We start from the raw sequence: 22,061 nt of genomic DNA, 5'->3' as shown, positions 1-22,061 counted from the left end.
TTATGGTATTGCATTGGCCTAATAATCTTTGACATTCATCAGCTCTCATCAGAAACTTTATTCAGCAATCTTCTGTATGATTGGTCCCAGTAGAAGTCCATTTTCAGTCAAGAATGTGAAAATGTTCTAAATTTCACATTTTCTTTCTTTGATACTGTTCCACAAAGGAGGCTCGTGAATAAAATGAGAAGCTTGGGACTAAGTTCCAAGATAGTGGAATGGATCAGAAATTGGTTGATTGACAGCCAGTAACGAATAGTCATAAATGGATCCAACTCTGAGGAGGGAAGAGTGATAAGTGGAGGGCCTCAGGGGTCGGCTCTGTTCAATATCTTTGTGAGTGATATTATGGAAGGGAAAGAAGGAAAAGTTGTCTTTTTGTGGATGACACTAAGATCTGTGCTTAGTGGACATACATGAAGGAGTAGAGAGAATGAAAAGTAATCTAAGAAAGATCAAGGAGTGGTCAAAGGTTTGGCAGTGGGGATTCAGTGCCAAAGAGTGTAAAGTCATGCATTTTGGATGCAGAAATCCAATGGAACTGTACGTGATGGGGAGGGCAAAGGTCTGCTGTGCACAGACTCCGAGAGAGACCTCAGGGTGGTAGTGTCTGACGATCTAAAGATGGTGAAGCATAACCATCTGGAAAAGGGACATAATAATGCCCCTGTATAGGTCTTTGGTGAGGCCTCATCTGGAGTATTGTGTTCAGTTCTGCAGACCCTATCTCAAAGAGGATAGCGGCAAGTTGGAAGCCATCCAGAGAAAGGCAACAAAAATGGTATGGGGTCTGCACTAAAAGAGTTTTGAGATAATATTGAAGAGCCTAAATATGTATACACTGGAGGAGAAGAGAGAGATGGTGATATGATACAGATTCTTAAATATCTGAAAGGTAGTAATAATGCACAAGAATCTAACCTTTTTCAATGGAAAGAAAACTGTAGAGCAAAGAGTCTTAATTTGAAGCTCCAAAGGGGGGAGGGGGGTGTTGAATCAGGACCAACTTTGGGAAGTATTTTCCTTTTTTTTTTTTATTTTATCTCTAATTTCCAAAAATATATAATTGAGACTCTGAAAATAGAAAAATCATGTCTGAAAGGCAGAATATAAATCAATTAAATAAGAAAAGATAAGAAAAAGAAATAAAACATACATATTACAACTATTAGTTTGACTACAGTATAGGGGGAGAATTCAGGAAGGGTGGTGGATGCATGGAATGCCCTCCCAGAAGAGGTAGTGAGGATAGAACAGTAATGGAATTCAAAAGGGCATGGGATAAACACAGAAGATTCCCTAGTGGTTATCCACTATGACACCTAGATCTCTTTCTTGGGTTGTAGCACCTAATATGGAACCCAACATTGTGTAATTATAGCATCGGTTATTTTTCCCTATATGCATCACCTTGCACTTATCCACATTAAATTTCATCTGCCATTTGGATGCCCAATTTTCCAGTCTCACAAGGTCTTCCTGCAATTTATCACAATCTGCTTGTGATTTAACTACTCTGAACAATTTTGTGTCATCTGCAAATTTGATTATCTCACTCGTCGTATTTCTTTCCAGATCATTTATAAATATATTGAAAAGTAAGGGTCCCAATACAGATCCCTGAGGCACTCCACTGTCCACTCCCTTCCACTGAGAAAATTGTCCATTTAATCCTACTCTTTGTTTCCTGTCTTTTAGCCAGTTTGCAATCCACAAAAGGACATCGCCACCTATCCCATGACTTTTTACTTTTCCTAGAAGCCTCTCATGAGGAACTTTGTCAAACGCCTTCTGAAAATCCAAGTATACTATATCTACCGGTTCACCTTTATCCACATGTTTATTAACTCCTTCAAAAAAGTGAAGCAGATTTGTGAGGCAAGACTTGCCCTGGGTAAAGCCATGCTGACTTTGTTCCATTAAACCATGTCTTTATATATGTTCTGTAATTTTGATGTTTAGAAAACTTTCCACTATTTTTCCTGGCACTGAAGTCAGGCTAACCGGTCTGTAGTTTCCCAGATCACCCCTGGAGCCCTTTTTAAATATTGGTGTTACATTTGCTATCCTCCAGTCTTCAGGTACAATGGATGATTTTAATGATAGGTTACAAATTTTTACTAATAGGTCTGAAATTTCATTTTTTAGTTCCTTCAGAACTCTGGGGTGTATACCATCCGGTCCAGGTGATTTATTACTCTTCAGTTTGTCAATCAGGCCTACCACATCTTCTAGGTTCACCGTAATTTGATTCAGTCCATCTGAATCATTACCCATGAAAACCTTCTCCATTATGGGTAGCTCCCCAACATCCTCTTCAGTAAACACCGAAGCAAAGAAATCATTTAATCTTTCCGCGATGGCCTTATCTTCTCTAAGTGCCCCTTTAACCCCTCGATCAACTAATGGTCCAACTGACTCCCTCACAGGCTTTCTGCTTCGGATATATTTAAAAAAGTTTTTACTGTGAGTTTTTGCCTCTACAGCCAACTTCTTTTCAAATTCTCTCTTAGCCTGTCTTATCAATGTCTTATATTTAACTTGCCAACGTTTATGCTTTATCCTATTTTCTTCTGTTGGATCCTTCTTCCAATTTTTGAATGAAGATCTTTTGGCTAAAATGGCTTCTTTCACCTCCCCTTTTAACCATGCCGGTAATCGTTTTGCCTTCTTTCCACCTTTCTTAATGTGTGGAATACATCTGGACTGTGCTTCTAGAATGGTATTTTTTAACAATGACCACGCCTCTTGGACATTTTTTACTTTTGTAGCTGCTCCTTTCAGTTTTTTTCTAACAATTTTTCTCATTTTATCAAAGTTTCCCTTTTGAAAGTTTAGCACGAGAGCCTTGGATTTGCACACTGTTCCTCTTCCAGTCATTAAATCAAATTTGATCATATTATGATCACTATTGCCAAGCGGCCCCACCACCGTTACCTCTCTCACCAAGTCCTGTGCTCCACTGAGAATTAGATCTAAAATTGCTTCCTCTTTCGTCGGTTCCTGAACCAATTGCTCCATAAAGCTATCATTTATTCCATCCAGGAACGTTATCTCTCTAGCATGTCCCGATGATACATTTACCCAGTCAATATTGGGGTAATTGAAGTCTAAAGTGGAACCCAATTAATTTTCAAGAAATAGCCTATGAAGGTGTCAGCAAGCCTTGACGTTATGTATCTTGCAATTAGACACTAACCGGTCTTATCGATCAGTCACCTTCCTCATTCATTTAATTCAACAATTTTTATCTTTTTTCTTTTTTTTTTTTTTTCTTTTCAGGGGCATATAAACACAGTTAAAGTAAGAGCCAAGTATCTAGAAGAAAAAGATTTAAAAAGTACCATTAATAATGTAGAGGAAAAAACAAAAATAGTACTTATCTCAGTTCACCATGGCTACCTTCTTCAGCGGGACCAGACGTCTCAACCACTTACAAAGAAAACAAACGGAGGAACCGGAACCGAGGCTAGGCGTCCCTTTAAATACGCCCTTTTGAATTGACGTCAGCCATCGATGATGACGTAATCACTCTGCCAAACAAAATACTGTTAGTAATGTTTGAATTTTAACCCAAGAACGCATATAAATCCAGTTCATTATTCAATCCCAATGGGTAGACAGTTTTTAAACGATAGATCCAGCGTTGCTCTGATTGTAATAGAATACGCTCACGATCGCCACCACGCCAATGTGAAGGGACGTGATCTATAGCACAGAAATGCAAATCTTCAAAGGTATGTCCCTTATCCAAGCAATGTGATACTAATGGTTCATTACTCCTAGCATTTTTAATATTGGAGCGATGCTCGATCATGCGTGTTTTCAAAAGACGCTTCGTTTTTCCAATATACAGTAGAGAACATGTACATTCAATCAGGTACACGACCATAGATGATTCACAGGTAGTGTCAAAACGTAAAAAAATCTTATACCCAGAGGAAACAATCAATTGCTCATGAATAGTCATCGAGGAATGACAAACTGAACAGGAATTGCATGGATTATGTGAGCCAATAGTCCGCTGAGAACTCGATGTCAAAGAACTATCAGATTTCACTAAGAAATTTTTTAAAGAAAAGAAAAAAGATAAAAATTGTTGAATTAAATGAATGAGGAAGGTGAATGATCGATAAGACCGGTTAGTGTCTAATTGCAAGATACATAACGTCAAGGCTTGCTGACACCTTCATAGGCTATTTCTTGAAAATTAATTGGGTTCCACATTTGTGTATATTTGATTTCGTGTTGTGGTTAACCGCTGACTCCCTTGTGCGAGTAGGGTAATTGAAGTCTCCCAGCAATAAGTGCAGAAAAGGAATTTAGTCCAAACCATGAAGATTCATCAAAGCTCTACAGAGCAAGTAAATTTTTAATCATTTTAGGCGGCAACTCCACAAATTTAGAATAGCAACAGATTAGAATGCGTCCCCCGACACGGTCCCGTTTTTCGCCGAGGGCTGCATCGGGAGGGAGCAAGAATTTTCACAAAACACTGTAAATAAAACATACACTGGTAAGGACATAGAATGGCAAATAGTCGACATAAATTGCAAATGATTACACACATACCTGAATGCTAAAGGAATTCAAAATTGGCAGGGAGCGTGTCCATCTTAGATGCAGACAGGCATTTAAACCACACGGAGTTGGCGCGAACTCAGGTTGACAGGTCACATGATCAAACGGGGCCAATCACAGTTGCCCCTGTTCCTGAGGCGCAACTAGCAGTGCAAACAGCAATTAACCTAGGTGGCCCAGACAGGTTTTAAGTAAAAAGATGCCACTCTAATTCCCGATTAAGACCATTGGGAGCAACTGTATTAAGTTGAAAAATCCATCTCTGTTCAATACGTCCTAACTGTTCATTGTAGTTGCCGCCCCGAGGAGAACGGGGGACAACCTCAATGATACAGAAGGACTGATCAGAGATGGAGTGTGCCTGTTGGACCCAGTGTGTAACTAAAGGCTCATTCTCACGAGTGTTGCGGATGTTGTCTCTTTGTAGCTCAATTTGAGGAAAAGTTTGTATACCCATCTGATTGGTTTCACTTCATTCCTTTATGGCATCGTTTTATTGACGATATTTTTCTTATTTGGCAGGGGACCGATGTACAATTCTTTTTGTTCCTTGATTGGCTCAACTCATGTGATAATAATATTCAGTTTAATTTTTCCATACACTCGGTACAAATTTCTTTTTTGGATATTCTTATATCTGCACATGATAATCACTTTATCACTACCATCTTTCGTAAAGAGACAGATAGGAATACATTACTTTCCTTTGACAGCTGCCACCCGCGGACTTTACGTCATAACATCCCTACTGGACAATTTCTGCGTTTGCGCAGACTCTGTTCAACGAGGGAAGAATTTTTGTCACAGGCCAAGTCTATGACTATGAGGTTTTTGTCAAGGGGATACCCCTCACGGATTGTGAAGAATGCTTTTAAACGGGCACTGTTTGTTAATCGGGATTTTAATCATTTTAGGCGGCAACTCCACAAATTTAGAATAGCAACAGATTAGAATGCGTCCCCCGACACGGTCCCGTTTTTCGCCGAGGGCTGCATCGGGAGGGAGCAAGAATTTTCACAAAACACTGTAAATAAAACATACACTGGTAAGGACATAGAATGGCAAATAGTCGACATAAATTGCAAAATGATTACACACATACCTGAATGCTAAAGGAATTCAAAATTGGCAGGGAGCGCGTCCATCTTAGATGCAGACAGGCATTTAAACCACACGGAGTTGGCGCGAACTCAGGTTGACAGGTCACATGGTCAAACGGGGCCAATCACAGTTGCCCCTGTTCCTGAGGCGCAACTAGCAGTGCAAACAGCAATTAACCTAGGTGGCCCAGACAGGTTTTAAGTAAAAAGATGCCACTCTAGGTAGATCCAAGATGGCGATATGGTAAGACGTGTGTGAGCGTCGCTCTTACCTCTACATTTGAATTACCTGATATGCCGCATTCGGCCCGGAAAAGGAGGGCAAGGGAGAGCCAGGCCTCGGAACTCTCCCTAGCTCAGCCTACAGTGGGTCCGATGGACGCCCACATCACCCGGGGAAGAATCCCTCCGGTTGAGGGTTCGCTGACCGTAGTTCGGGGGGAAGAAGAGCCCGAACTCGGCCTTGAACTTTACACATCTCTATCCCCGGAGGAAAGGTCACCACCCGAAAATCCCGCGATGAGACGCGACCAGCAAAGCAGAGGGGAAACGGAAGCACCAGGAACGGGTGCATCGTGGAACCCTTCTCCGGAGCCGGCTTTGGCTGGGGAAAGCGTCCCTGCTCTAAAACATCTTGAGAGGGAATCGGGACTAAACACAAAGGAAGAGGAACAGCTTCAACGGAAAGGAGGACTTGAGCTGAAAACTGACTCTTTTCAAGAACTGGTAAGGCCTCAAGTTTTTTCACTTGAAACCATTTGGGAGGCTATTCAAACATTAAATACCAATGTTACCACTAAAATTACTAACCTTTCTGGAACGGTAATGCTTTTAGACAAACGCCTTGATAAAGTGGAATCAGAACTTGTGGAGAATAAACAGCTTCTGCAAGTTTCTGAGGTAAAGATTCAAAGTAGTATTAATCTCCAACAAGAATTAATGAAGGAAAATCGGATTCTCCAACTTAAATTGGAGAATTTAGAAAACCAGTTTCGTGCAAAGAATTTAAGATGTATTAACTTTCCAAAGCTACCATACGTAACCCCAAAGGATTTATGGAGAAGATATATGCTTGAGGTATTAAAGGTTACAGAAGAAACGCTACCTATAATTGCTAAAGCTTATTATATACCACCAAAGAAGAAAGGACAAATTGATAATAACAACTTTCAAGTTTTGACACCAAGGGAGACCCCCAAAATGGACTTATCAGAAATATTAGAACAATCTGAAGAAGAATTGGTAGAAACTTCAACATTAGTAATAACTTTTTTGTTAGACGCGGATAAGGAATGGATCTTTAAACGATATTTTCAACATCGTAATGAACTTTTTCTGAAGCACAAAGTGCAGATATTTCCAGATTTATCAAAAAATACCCAGAAAAGGAGACAACAATTTTTATTATTAAGACCACAAGTATTAGAGATAGGTTCATTATTCATGTTAAAACACCCATGTAAATGTCTTGTTAAACATCAGGGAGTATCCTTCCTTTTTTTTCAGCCATCTCAACTAATTGCTTTCTTATCTAATAAAAAGAAAAATGTCTTAAAACCTGTCTGGGCCACCTAGGTTAATTGCTGTTTGCACTGCTAGTTGCGCCTCAGGAACGGGGGCAACTGTGATTGGCCCCGTTTGACCATGTGACCTGTCAACCTGAGTTCGCGCCAACTCCGTGTGGTTTAAATGCCTGTCTGCATCTAAGATGGACCCGCTCCCTGCCAATTTTGAATTCCTTTAGCATTCAGGTATCTGTGTAATCATTTGCAATTTATGTCGACTATTTGCCATTCTGTGTCCTTACCAGTGTATGTTTTATTTACAGTGTTTTGTGAAAATTCTTGCTCCCTCCCGATGCAGCCCTCGGCGAAACACAGGACCGTGTCGGGGGACACATTCTAATCTGTTGCTATTCTAAATTTGTGGAGTTGCCGCCTAAAATGATTAAAATTTTACTTGCTCTGTAGAGCTTTGATGAATCTTCATGGTTTGGACTAAATTCCTTTTCTGCACTTATTGCTGGGATATTTGTGAAGTGCAGTAACTTGCTCTATTGGTTTGTTGGTAATTGAAGTCTCCTATTATTACTGCACTACCAATTTGGTTAGCTTCCCTAATTTCTCTTAGCATTTCACTGTCCGTCTCACCATTTTGACCAGGTGGACGGTAGTATACCCCTATCACTATAGTCTTCCCCGACACACAAGGGATTTCTATCCATAAAGATTCAATTTTGTATTTAATCACATGCAGGATGTTTATCCTGTTGGACTCTATGCCATCCCAGACATAAAGCGCCACACCTCCTCCCGAGTGCTCCTCTCTGTCATTGCGATATAATTTGTACCCCGGTATAGCACTGTCCCATTGGTTATCCTCTTTCCACCATATCTCTGAGATGCCAATTAAGTCTATGTCATCATTCACTGCTATACATTCTAATTCTCCCATCTTACTTCTTAGACTTCTGGCATTAGCATACAAACATTTCAAAATTTGTTTTTTGTTTGTATTTTCATTCTGCTTTTTAATTGATAAGGATAAGTTCTATGGCTTGAGGAATACGGTTGCAAAATACACTCAAAGCAAAAGGAAAGTTCTAGGGTCATGAGTGCCTTTGTTCTTTCATGAAAACAGCTTGTGTATATTTAACAGGGTGAATTCATCAAGGGGGTGGTTTTGTTTAAAGTTAAATTGTATATAATGTAGTTATGACAATATTTTAAGGTCTGGGTCTCTTGTGTGTTTTGTACAGGACTGTACAACAGTGATGGTATATTTTTTAACATGTGGTTCATATGGTAATAGTTTAATGCATGATAAAAGAAAAGTAAACTGTTGTGGATACATTAACTAAAAGAAAATTGTTTATACATCAGCCTTTTGATTGTATATTTTTATATTTTTTGTAAAAGATAATTTTGGTAAAAGAAATGTTTTTATAATTCATAGTAAAATAACTATAGTAACAAAAATGCTTTATAAAAAGATAAATATATGAAATTTTAGATATTTTGTGTAACAGAATATTGCTGCCCTTGTATTTGTTGGAGACATCTTCATATACGACAAGCATAATGGAATTTAAAATCTCAGTGGATTCAAACCACTCAGGGAAAACATGATTGCATTGGTGCTTTGAGTGAGCTGAGACTGTCTTGGTGGCTAACCTATACTATTCTGGTCTAGGGTTTACCATTTCAAATTCCTCCACACCAAATTGTTTGGATAGCAGATGCCTTTACTCTGAGCTGGGGAGATCATAAGCAAGAGCGTCACAGTTAAAGCCCCTGGTTAGCTGCTTCTTCTTGAATTTCTTTTTTTAAACAAAATGTTCTAGAAATTTCATGTCAATTTTCTAGAAAATAGGGCAGTGCTTGAATGCTCCAAATTGTTTCAGAAGTTGCATGGCCAATAAAATTGTCGTGATATAAGCAGATCGCCATATACACACACACACACACGACCCCATGACCAGTCTCGGTCACACACACAAACACACACAGACACACACACACACCTACCTTGTTCTACCTGAACAAGCAAGATGGAACAGGTTTATTCTTGTGTCGGGGAACTTTCAAAGTATGGAGCTGTGCTACCTCTCTCCCATTATCCTGAGGGCCTCATACCTGATAGGTGACAACATTTAGGCAAACATACTTGGCCTAGATCCCCACTAGTGGTCTCTGGATCAGAATTTGGGAAACAATTTTTTTTTATCATATGTGGAACACCCAAGATAGAATAGAACCATCACTCAACAAATTCAAAAATGGAGTCAAAACATGGCTCTTCAAGCAGGCATACCCCGACTCAACCAATACGTAGACTTCTCCTAAATGGACCTTTCTAAATAGACCTTTCTAAGAATCTCCACTACCTGCCCTCCCCCCCTCCTCCCTCCCTGCCGTGCCCCTCCCCCCTTGCTCTTCTCCTTTTCCATCTGTGCCCCTACCCTCCCCCCCCCCCCTGGAATTTGCTGCACTTCATAACTCCTGTACCACTTTCTCATTGTTAAAGATAAAGTTTTCTTAGTTTTGTACAAAGTTTCTCTTTCTTTCTTTCTACCTTTTCCTCCATAGCTATTTAGTTCTTTTATGTTATTATATATAATCTCAGAATGTTTTTACGATGCTTATATCTTACACCATTTGCGTTTAACTATGACATGTTATTCTGTTAATTGTATTTTCCTCCTTTCAGTTCAATGTAAGCCAGTATGATGTGCCTCACGAATGTCGGCAAAGAAAAGTCTATAAATAAATAAATAAATCAGTTTCTGACCTCTCTGGAAAGGATGCTTCAATGCTTTTGTTTCAGTTGAGGGATCAGTGTCAGATCCCTTCATTGGAGATCAGGTCTTCTGTACTCCTGTTCTTAGATGCCTCTGGTTGTGTAACCCTTAATAAAATTCAGAAGAGACTTGGAATCTGCAGGGTACTTATTACCCTGAATGGCCACTGTCAAAGACGGGTTGCTGGGCTCTATGATCCTTGATCTGACCCAGCATGCCATAACTTATGTTCTTATGAACTATGATTCTCATAATCCATCTTGGCAGAAAAAGATTTGACTTTTACTTTTAAGAGCATTCTTTCTGGAAACAGTCCAATTTAATAGTCAAGGCAAAAAAACAAACAAGGGACAACCTTATACCGTGATGCATTCTGTTTGTCCCAAGCATTTTTAAATTATCTTACAGTTTTGATTGCTTCTAACTCTGCTGGTAGGCTGTTCCAGACATCTACCATTCTCTCAATAAAGGAGTGTTTTCTTGTGTTTATTTAATCTTCCCGCCTGTGCCTTTATATTATGTCTTCTTGTCCTTGAATTTCCTTTTCTAAACAAAATTTGAGCTTCTCAAATTTCATTGATGCCTGTCACATATTAGAATGCTTTTATTATATTCCCCCTTTCTCCTCAGTAAGTCTTTTTTTTTTTACATTTTTATATTAGAAAAATACTATTTTTCTAATATTGACAGATGAGACTGAACATTTTTTTTAAATGTCTTTTCTGTAGAAACAAATTCAGCATTGTTAGAAACTTCCTCAAGTAAATGGAGCATGTTTGTGAATACACTGAATAGTCAGACCTGTCAAGATCCTCTTAACAAGGTGCAAGAAATCTTTTGTCAGCTATGAAATGATTAGTTTGAGAACATTAGTGAATCTACCTGCATGAAAGAAAATAGATGAAAGGATAACAGGATATAAAATTAAGCAATCTTTAATAATATGCACTGAACAATAGTACTTTACCACTAGAGGAACAGAGATAGCTCCAGACAGTTTATTCTTCTTGGGTTAATCAGCCTTAACCCACAGTATATTCTTCTTGGGTTAATCAGTCTTAATCCACAAGTATTTTATCCAGGATATTTAAAGGACTCAGTAAGGTTTGCCATTATTATATATAAATAAACAATGATGCACCTTGTAAAATCTAATTAGTAAAGCAACACTTTCCTTCCATATTCAATGAGTCCTTTCACTCTAAATGTCAGTCTATAGGCAGATTTAATACTGTAGTTTTCTTTGAGAATTCCATACTCTTTGCTATAAAATTTAAGTTCAGACTGCTGCAGAAAACTATGATTTAGGGTATATGTTAAAAAAATATCAATGCACTTTATGAATTCTGAAAGAACCCTACCAAGTATTAAGTGGAGTTAATTTTGTGACATATCATAATGTTGTGATGTCCCATAATGAATACTGCAACTTTATAATTAATTTGTATCACTGTTGACATTCTGTTGTATTTCACAGAGTATGAAAAACACGATACCCTGTGGTTTAGCTCAAGATTCAAGAGGGGTTATGTAATGTCTTAGATAATCTGAGGCATATGATTGGTCATTTGTGGGATTTACAATAAAGCATACCAAAATTATTCTGAACTACCAACATTTTTTTAAAGCATCTGAACATATTGAACATTTTCAATTGAACAGGTTTTTCATAGTATTCTTACTCTGTCATCCAATACTGTGTAGAAGAGCATGTGCATCTGAGGAAACATTTTGTTAGAGGATTAAGATTTCTGCTGCATGATTTTGAGATTTCAGTGATTAATCCCTTTTGGTTGAAAGCATTATAGTGTGTAGATGAATACAAAGAAAGATACATTAAATTCCTCTAGCCATTTGTAGGTCAGAGCACTAAAGGCTAAAGAATGAAGGCGATCATTATGTGACTAATACCAGCCCTAAAATGACTGCACTTTGAAATAAAGGGCTAAACTGTAGGATAAATCAGACTCAATCTAAAGTTTATTGAATGAAAAGTATTTTATAGTTGAAACAACAGAAAATGAGGATTGAAAATAGGGTTAAAATCAGTCACTGGGGAACAATTTTTAACATAATTCCTGTTGAGTTCGATTTTTCAGCTGTTTTAGACTTAAATAGGCATACGGATTTCAAAACTGCAGTTAGTTTTCTTTTATCACGTCAAGTTTTTCTCTACAGCCTATCTTAGTCCTGGATTTATCAAAATGCACTAAATATCACATGCGTAGGAAAAGGGGCATGTTTTATGGTAATAGGCTGTTTATTGCAAAGTGTGCTATCTTAGCGCTTCGCATAGGTATTACCGCAAACTGCAATAACTTTTTCACACTTTGTAGTAAGTGCAAGAATTGTTGTAATTCCTACCTATGACCACTGGGGGGGGGGGGGGGGAGATGTTTTCGCAAATAGTGTTTTCAGAATTTTAAGATGCTAGGGGGGGAGCAGAGCATAGCCTGCCACCACTGGTGGGGGGGGGGGGGAGGAGAGGGAGAGAGAGAGAGTGAGCCTAGCTATAAGGCCCTCATACTAGGTAGGTATTTATACCTCTATAGGAGGCCCACCTAGTTACTCGAGGTAAGGTTTAAGTATTAGTGTAGGGGTTAGGGGCCATTTTGACATTATGAGTGCGATGTACGAACAGAACAGTGCACTCTTGTGAAGATTTGATGACCTTCGGAGTGAGGAAATTCACGCAAAGATGAGATTTGTGCAATGTTCTCTCAACCTAGCTTGATGTTACCCATATAGCACTTTGATAAATGACCCCCTTAATGCGTCCACTCTAAGCTGGTTTGAGCCTGGATCGAGGAAAGCACTAGCGCTCTCCTATTGGCTGAGAGAAAAACTCCCTCGAGTGAGGAAGGGTGGGGGACCACCTTTGGAGACTAGTGACAGGTTCATACTTGTCTAGGCTATTCAGTTACACATGAGACAGTGTGGTGAGACGTTGTGTGCTGCTCTATATAGTGAATCGTATTTTGAAGTGTAGTCAGAGTTCTTATCTGTACACAAGAAGTTAGCAGAATTTATTTTTTTATTTACATACGTACTTATTTTCTTTCCTTCAGATCATGTCTGCCTCTGCTATTTCTCGTCGTAAGTGCCTAAACAACCCTGATTCGTTTTGTTATATCTGTGGCAGTTTCACCATTCCCAGTCAAAGGACAAACATTGGTGCATTTGTCTGGCAAGGCTATTTTGCATATTTTAAAGTAAAACTTGGTGATCAAGATAAGTCTTTGGCCCCTCACAAGGTGTTGAAGCAGTGTGTCGAGAGTTTACGGATGTGGTCGAAGGGAACACGTGATAAATTGCCATTGGTATACCTATGGTTTGGCGAGAGCCCAGAGATTACTCATGTGACTGTTACTTTTGTAGGGTGAAAATGTCAGGGTGTAACAAGAAAAATAAATGTAAACTAGAGTATCCTAGTCTACCATCAGCTATATGCCCAGTGCCTCATTCAGCTGAAATCCCAGTGCCAGTTTTCATTGGCACTGGGATTTCGAAAAACAGGAGTATGGTGAAGAACTAAGTGACATCAATGATGAAGATTTTGAAATTGAAGATGACTCATTTCGTAAGGGATTTGATCAGCATGAGTTGAATGATTTGGCATGAGATTTGGGGACCATCCGCAAAGGCTTCAGAACTCCTAGCATCAAGACTGCACGAGAAAAGCTTGCTTGCAAAATGAGCACAGGTATCCTACTTTCGATCAAGAGAAAGTGCATTTCTGCAGTACTTTCGAGGTGACAGTGGCTTTCTCTATTGCCATAACATACATGGTTAATGGAGGAATTGGGAATTTTAATCTACTACGCAACTGAATGGTGACTGTTCATAGATAGCTCAAATCGGAGCTTGAAGTGTGCCCTCCTCCACAATGGCAATTTATTTGGTGCAGTCCCAATTGGCCATTCAGTTTGTTTTTGTGAAGACATAAAGAGAGTCATTGATCTGTTGCAATATCACAAGCACAATTGGACCATCTGTGTTGACCTTAAAATGGTCTGCTTCCTTCTTGGTCAGCAACGCAGATACACCAAGTATCCCTGTTTTCTGTGTATGTGGGACAGCAGAGCTCGTGAGAAGCATTGGATGCAGCCGAATTGGCCTTTAAGATCTGACCTCAAACCTGGCGATCCAAACATTCTACATGAGCCACTTGTTGACAGAAAGAACATTATATTCCCACCTCTGCACATAAAACTGGGTCTCATGAAGCAATTTGTTAAAGCTTTGCCAACTGAAGGAGACTGTTTCAAGTATCTCATTTTGGCATTTCCTAGCCTGTCGTTCAAAAAGATAAAGGCAGGTGTGTTTGACAGTCCACAGATTTGGCAGCTCATTAAAGATGACGTTTTATCTTGACAATGTCAGAACTCCAAAAGGATGCTTGGTTGTCATTCAAAAACCTTGTCAAGGACTTTCTTGGAAATACACGAGCACAGAATTACACCAAAATTGTCCAGAAACTCTTGGAGAGCTTCAAAATGCTTCGTTGCAACATGAGCATCAAGGTGCATTTTCTGCATAGCCATCTTTCTGACTTCCCGAAAAACCTTGGTGCAGTCAGTGATGAGCAAGGGGAACGATTCCACCAAGATTTGAAGGTCATGGAGGCATGGTATCAGGGAAGATGGGATGTACATATGATGGCTGACTATTGTTGGAGCATCAAATGAGATTGTCCACAGATTGAACACTGCTGGAAAAGCTATAAGCATAAATGTTTACCTTATTTATTTATTTATTTATTTATTTATTTAAAGATTTTTATATACCGACATACACTCTGAGTATCACATCGGTTTACATAAAACATGAACTTGGCATAGTAGCTCTTTACAGGGAACTAGTCATATAAACATATAACTTGCAAAAAAATATTACTTGTACACAATTTGACTTACAGTAACAATATATAGCCTTTGTATGAATAAAATAACTCTAACTAAACAGTATATTCAGGTAATGTTTTCTTTTATTTCCTTTGTATGTACAGTTTGTATGATTTTTGGGACAAAGGGAGGGTATCCTATACCTTAAAAAGTTGACGTGAGAGAGAAAAACCGGGGTTATTTTTTGATTCAGATGTCAAAAGTTAGTCAAAAACAAGTGTCAGATCTAACTCAATGAAAATTGTGTTCCCCAGTGTTAAGACAGGGAAAAGAAAGTAAATTTGAGTCAGTTAATGCTTTAATTTTGTACAGTATGCATTCATTTGTATTATATATACTGTTTACTTGCATTCCATGCATTTTCAACTTGTATTGACTTACCATTTAAAAAAGTTCTTTCCTATTTAATATTTATTTGTTTAAAAACTTATATTCCACACATTTCCAAGTATTCAAGACAGTTTACAAATAAAATGCTCATAACACATAAAAGCATAATAACATCATACATCACATAAAGAGTTGTCACAACATGTATATCAAGATTTATTTATATGTTTTCTGGATTTCATTAAATCAGAAGTGCTATGCAAGACAAAAAAATGGGATACTCCACTTACTGTGAATGGGGCCCTTTAAGAGTGTAGCAGTAGGAATTGTAATTTTGTTTAAACAGTTTCATTGGATAGTATCCTGCGTGATATGATTTGTCATTAAAAGTATTATGATAATGGGATCATAGTCAAGGTTGCCAGTCGTATCTGGTGATCATTATACATATTGTATAGCAGGGTGATGCAATGAAATGTCTGCAAGTGATTCTGTTCTCAGCTGGCCCTAAAGAGGATAGTGTTAAGCTAGCTTGAAAGGAGGTTTTATCCCTTGCTACCTGCCTGCCTGCTTGCTAGTAATGATTGAAGCTGCACCTGATTTATAAGGTAGGGATAAGATATAAACAAGGAAATTAAATTAAAAAAAAATCAGTTCAAGGATTAATATTTTAAGTTTCAGAACTGATGTTCAGTATATCAGTATTTATTTTTATTTTATTTTATTTTATTACAACAAATCCTGCCAGGTTCCACTAAGATCCAGCACAAACATTTTGCATTAGTTTTATCTTTTGTTGTTTTGATACATGCTGCTAATATGATACTGAATGTCCAATCATTTGTACACTTTGCACTGTTTATGTCTATACCTGAAAGAGATTTGAGATCAAGTTCCACATTAATCTTGTACCCAGGAAGGCAATTCTACTCCTGGACTATTTACTTTCAGAACACCTAATTCTGTATTAAACATGTAAATGTAATTTTGGAGTCAACTGATGTATTAAGTATTAACACTAAAAGAAACTAATCTGTTTTGAATTCTGGAATAGTTTCCCTTTATAAATAAAACAGAGGAATAAAGCTCAATTAACTAGTCCTGAACTGAATACTGTAGTAAATAATTTAAGATTAGAACATTTTGTGTTTGTGAAAGCAATATTACACGTAGCTTGTGATTGTAGGAAAGATAGAAAAAATAGAGCTTGAATTTGAGCACAGCAGAATTGGAGAGGGAGAAAAATAAAAGCCCCAAAAAAGGAAAATATTATATTGAGGTGCGGTAACTGCAACTCCTTTACCTAGGTTATTATCTAGTAAATGATTTGAAAGCCAGCTAGGTAAGATATAGAAAAAGGAAGCCATTTTCGTCGTACTGAATAAATGGAGTATCCGAAGTTTAGTTTTTCCCGTTTTACATATATGAGCAGTGGTGTGCCACTTGCCAAGATTCTGCTGGCACACTCAGATCAGCTCTACAAAGAGAGAGGTAGATAGTTATGTTTTCAAGCCACATACCCTCATGATCCTGGCTGGCTGAGCCCATGGCTAGGGGACGTGACCACATATAGGCCTGTACAGACTTGTGTTTCTGGGTTTAGGTTACTAGATCTAGCAGCCCATTGAGGTCACTACCCCTCAAGAAGGATCACGGCCCCAGTTGGCCACTAGAGCACAGGGAGGCTGCGTGAGGGAGGAGAGCTGTCAGAAGCCCTTTCCTTATCCTTCTTCCACACCATGACTATTGTGATTTGTCTACTTATTTCACCCATTTTTTGACTGAGTCATCTGGCTACTAGCATTAGGTCATGATTTAATTGTATTAGATTGCATAAGTGTTGGTGATCATCTGTGACGACCAGGGGGGTCTCCAATCCAGGACTCTGGGGGCAGATTTTTGTAGTCAAAAATTACAACTTCAAGGAGATAGTGTCCCTTGAAATCAGTGGGTTTTTCATTCCCATGGTAATGTTCATTCTACGTGAAAGGGGTCTAGAGCACACTATGAAAGTACTTTTGCCCCCGTGACAGACACCATCTAATCAGTTCAAATTTTCAATAATCATTCTAGGATCTGTCTCTTTAAGAAACCCCAGAGCTGGGCTCTTGCCCCTTAATAATGACTCTCCCAGTCCATGTTTAATTTAAATCTTTTTTATTTCCTGTCAGCAGTGACTATAATAGCATTTTCCAAGCATGCATGAAAAGTCTTAAAAGACTACATTCCAGGCTTGGGGTTTTCAATAGAGCATTTCTTTTAACCCCAAAAAAGTACCTCCCCAGCATATTACTACAGTTTTTTAAAACACACTGTAGGAAGAGTTATGGAATGGCCAGGTGGATCTGGAGGCTTCCATTCCCTAGTTAAGGATTAGTAGTCTCCAGCAAGTACCAAGGCCTTATTTGTATGAGGTGGGCTGGTAGAAGCAGGATTTTCCTCCCACTGCTAGGATTTGGGGATTTTAGATTATATACTCTACTAGCTGAACCCTGCCACGCTTTGCTGTGGCTGAGCCTGGTTAAGTTGAAAAAACAGAACAGAGCAGTAAAGGTTACAGTTTGTGTGTTTTTTGGGTTTGTTTTTTTTAACCCCAAATGAACAGCACCAGCAAAGAATAGTTTAAATGTGCAAGCACACCTTCCTGGCCCCCCCCCCCCCCCACCTGGCGAAATAGAGCAACCCACGCTACAGCCCCCCTCTCGGGAGGTGTGGAGAATGAGTGCCCCCCCCTGTGAAAAACGCGCGGCGGAAAATAAGAACAGTCCCCCACCGTGCTCCTCCCCGGCTACCTGTGTAAACTGCCAGCCGGTGGCGAGGGTGTGTGCTAGGGTTTGTTCCGCCGGCTGCCATGTCACAAAACTTCACCGGTGAAAGTGGTGCGTCAGGATTCCTGACCTAGTAAGGGCAAATGTCCGCTGAGGATATGGCGCCGACGGGCTCTTGCCCTTACTATGTCACATGATGTACCAACGTCGTTGTTGTCGCCGTATAGCATAGTAAGGGCAAGGTCGGCTGGCGCCATTTTTGTTGCTGGCATCCGACGGCCCTACTGAATGCGATGTGTCCCGGACCGTTCCTGTGGTGCCGGCGGAGAAGCACGGACTTGTTTCAGGTGTAGTGTGTGATCGGAGTGCAGTGCGTGGGTGGGTGGAAGAGGGTACTTTAATTTAAATTCGGAGGGTGTGTGAAATGCGTGGCTTCCCAATGTAGCAGCCAGGAATTCGTGTTTTGGTGTGTTTTGGGAGGGTGGGTGAAGTAAGTGACATTGGCAGGCGTGTGGGTGGGGGTGTGTGGTGTGATGAGTGTGGATTTCTGTGTGTTATGAGGGAGTGTGAATGAAAGACAATAGCCCTGTGTGTGGGGGTGGGGTGTGGTGTGTGAGTGTGTGTGAAAGGTGTAAGAGGTTGCGCTTGCGCTGACGGCCACCAGATGTCACTGTTTTGTGTAAGCAATTTTTAAACTTGTATTACCTGTCACAGGTGTGACCTATATGTAATGTAAGTGTGTAAGATCTTTCCCGTATGGGAAGTGAATGTTGTGTGCAAATTTGAACGCATTCGGTTAAGCAGTTGGCGAGATTAGCGACGACGTACAAACTATTTAACATTTTTATTTATATAGATTTATAGATACAGATATAAAAAGGAGTGCTTAAGTACTAAGGCTAGATTCTTTATAAAGGCTTCAATAAAGCTGCAACCATATATTATTCCCATACAACTCAGCCATGCCTGTATTAAGTGTATCAAGGCTGTTTAAGTTGTAATGGAGGGTCTGGGACAGTTTTTGGTTGCCCAAGAATTAGGGAAATGAGGTTTGACAATACTTTTTAGATCATTATTGTGGCATTATAAACTTTATATCATTCTAGCCATCATATTTTAACAATCTATTTTTATGGGAGCAATTGTGATAACACAAGTAAATTATGAACAGTAGAACTAGATGAGATGCCTCAAGAAAATATTCCCTTTTGTATCAGTGAAAAATGCTTAGAATATAAAGTGCACAAATCCTAATTTTAAACATTTGATCTTAATATGGTTATCAATTATTGATTTTAAAAAATTCAAAATATATAAAACTGTTTTGGTATGTTTGTAAAAGATTAATGAAGCTTTAAATATGAATATTTGAAAAATCAATTATACAGTCTGAATAATGTGAACATTTTCTCAACCTTCAGTGTTTTTGTAAGAGAACACATGGAATAGAAGAGTATTTTTGTTCTTTTCAAGGAACAAAATACAAAGCATTGTAAAGAAAAATGAATGTAGAAAGCCTGTCCTAGGATCATGCATGGACACAGAGAACAGTGGGAAAGTATCTCTGTCATTTTGACAAGATTATCTAGGATTAGGATATCTCAGATAATGACAGATCCATGACAGTTCATTCTCTGAAGGATAACCAGACTAAATGAAAGTGTCTTGAGGAGTGATGAGGTCAGTACAAAATTTACATCTTAAGGAAGTGTTATGGTCACTTATGAGAATCTGTCTCATATATTGGGGATCTAGTGTCTCAAAGTGTGACAGATGTTAAGGAATTACTGTCTCAGTAAGCACACACAGTCCTGATCGGTCATGCAAGAAGGCAGGAGTCAAGAGATGAGCATGTCATGCTTGCTCTCCCTCTGTAGCCGATTCACACGTAAACAGTAGGCATATCACAACCTTAAACATTAAGCATGAGGGTAGTATGCATGGAGTGGTAGTTGCAACTCTAAATATTTTGCTGGGCAGACTGGAGTTACCATTTATCTACAGTCATTTACTCTGTTACTATAAATTAAAGACTGTCAGTAAATATATCCTCATGATTAAAAGACTAAATAAAGGACTTGTAGCAATTCAACATAACAAAATAAGCAGAAGACTATATCCTTAGCTGCTAGTGCTTGCCATATAATGTTTGACATAAAACCTGCATAGAATGCAGGCAAAAGACAGGATGAATATACAAAAACAGAATAAAGAGGCTCAAACATGGACAAGCAGCATGATAGTTTATATGCTAACTGACCTCTAAAGATAAAGAATTGCTATTCTTGCAGAAACTCCAGTTTTAAGAGGTTCACAGATAATGAGAGCCTCCAAGCTATGGTTGCCACACAATATAAACCTGTTCAAAGACTTGCTAAACCCAAAAACTTGCCTGAAGTCCATACTATATAAGGACATTCAATCTGATTGAGAAAAACAGGAAAGCTAAAATCAAGTGACATAAGTTGGGCATTGTCTTAACAAAATGAACCAATCGCAATGTTAGAAAAGCTACATAAACCTCCCTGAATAGTAATTATCTATTCTGCATAAAGACAGTCAAGATCAAACTCTTCTGCTATTTTGTGCTTCACAGACCAGAACCTGAAAGAAGAGCATAGATACTGGAGAGGATAAGGGAATTTGACTTGCCTTCGATTCTTTTACAATTTGGAAACTCCAAGTCAGGAAGTCTCCATGAGAGGGGCTTATCTGTATATTTAATAAAGCTAAAATAAACTAAAATGAAAGCAGAAAATCTTTGGCACCCCTAAATGGGAGATCTTGGTTCTCCTATGACAAGCAGTATGGTAGTCCTCACACATGGGTGACATTATCGGATGGAGCCCGCACGGAACTTTGATCTCAAAGATTCTAGAACTCTTGAACATGCCATACTGAGCATGTGCAGCTGTGGATCCATTAAGGCTAGAGGATGGGAATGAAGAGAAGAGCCATGGGGTGGATTACTGGAGTGGAGGCTAGTATCTGGTGATTACTACCCTTACTCAATAAGCCTTTACACGGTTAATGCAACTCCAACATTGCTCTCTGCTTCAACGGCAAGGGGAAATGTGGAAAAAAGGATTTGCATTCAGATAACTACCAACAAGGTCTGAACTTCACAATCTGGTTAAAAAATAAGCATGGGGGTAGCTTGCTTATATGGCGGTTACTACCCTAAATCAATTAAGCCTGATACATCATTTTGAATGCATAAACAGTGTTGCTCTCTGCTTCTACGGCAGGGAGAAATGTGGAAAAGGGGATTACATTCAGACTACATCCAACAAGGCATTGATCTGTGCAGTTGGGGTAAATAAGCATCGGGGAAACTTGCTTGATGCGGTGGTTACTACCCTTAACTGTTAAGCCTTATGCTCACCCTTGCTGCAACTCCAACATTGCTCTCTGCATCAATGACAGGGGAGGGCAGGACATTTGAATCAAACAGTGCTAGTTGATGCTAGTTGATCAACTTGGTAGTTGATGAAACAGATAAGTATGAGAAAATAATTGTGGGAGCTTGCTGGGCAGACTGGATGGACCAATTGGTCTTTTTCTGCCTCATTTCTATGTTTCTATGTTTAGTCATTACCCTGCCCCCTAGGCAGAGTGCCTCAAGTCTCTCTTTTTTTTTTTCATGGAGCCATATGGTCGTGGAAGCCATGTGCTCATGGTATTTAGCTTTGCTCTCTTCTTACAGTTCTTGTGATTTTTTCTAGGGCTGCAGTTTTCTTTCCTTAAAGTAGTTTTATTTTTCTCTTTTTCCTTTCTTTCCAACTGTCTGCCGGCCACAAGGTGGGCTTTCTCCTATGCAGCCTGGCACACTCTGTTACTATCTTTAAAAAAAAAAAAAAAAAAAAAAGAAACAAATAAGAAAAACTGCTTCTTTAGTTTGTATCCATGTCCTCTCCTTGCTCTGTCTCCTTTTTCTCCCTTTCCCCCCCTTTCCCTGTTGCTGACAGAAGCCTACATGGATCACTGGCAGTTCGTCAGTGGTTCCCTCAATGCCATGGTGCCCACAGAACCATCAATGCCACTATGCTCTTGATGCTCGCAGTGCTCTTGACGCTCA

General features: G+C 39.1%; 1 protein-coding gene across 1 annotated transcript in view; it reads left to right on the top strand.

Moving 5' to 3' along the window:
• The window catches only part of NBAS (neuroblastoma amplified sequence), a 1,239,997-nt gene that overhangs the window by 802,796 nt on the left and 415,140 nt on the right, over nucleotides 1–22,061 (top strand). The gene's annotated exons all lie outside the window — the stretch shown is intronic.

This window comes from Rhinatrema bivittatum, chromosome 3, assembly GCF_901001135.1.
Source record: "Rhinatrema bivittatum chromosome 3, aRhiBiv1.1, whole genome shotgun sequence".
Classification (NCBI taxonomy): Eukaryota; Metazoa; Chordata; class Amphibia; order Gymnophiona; family Rhinatrematidae; genus Rhinatrema; species Rhinatrema bivittatum.
This window is presented reverse-complemented; position numbering and strand designations above follow the sequence as displayed.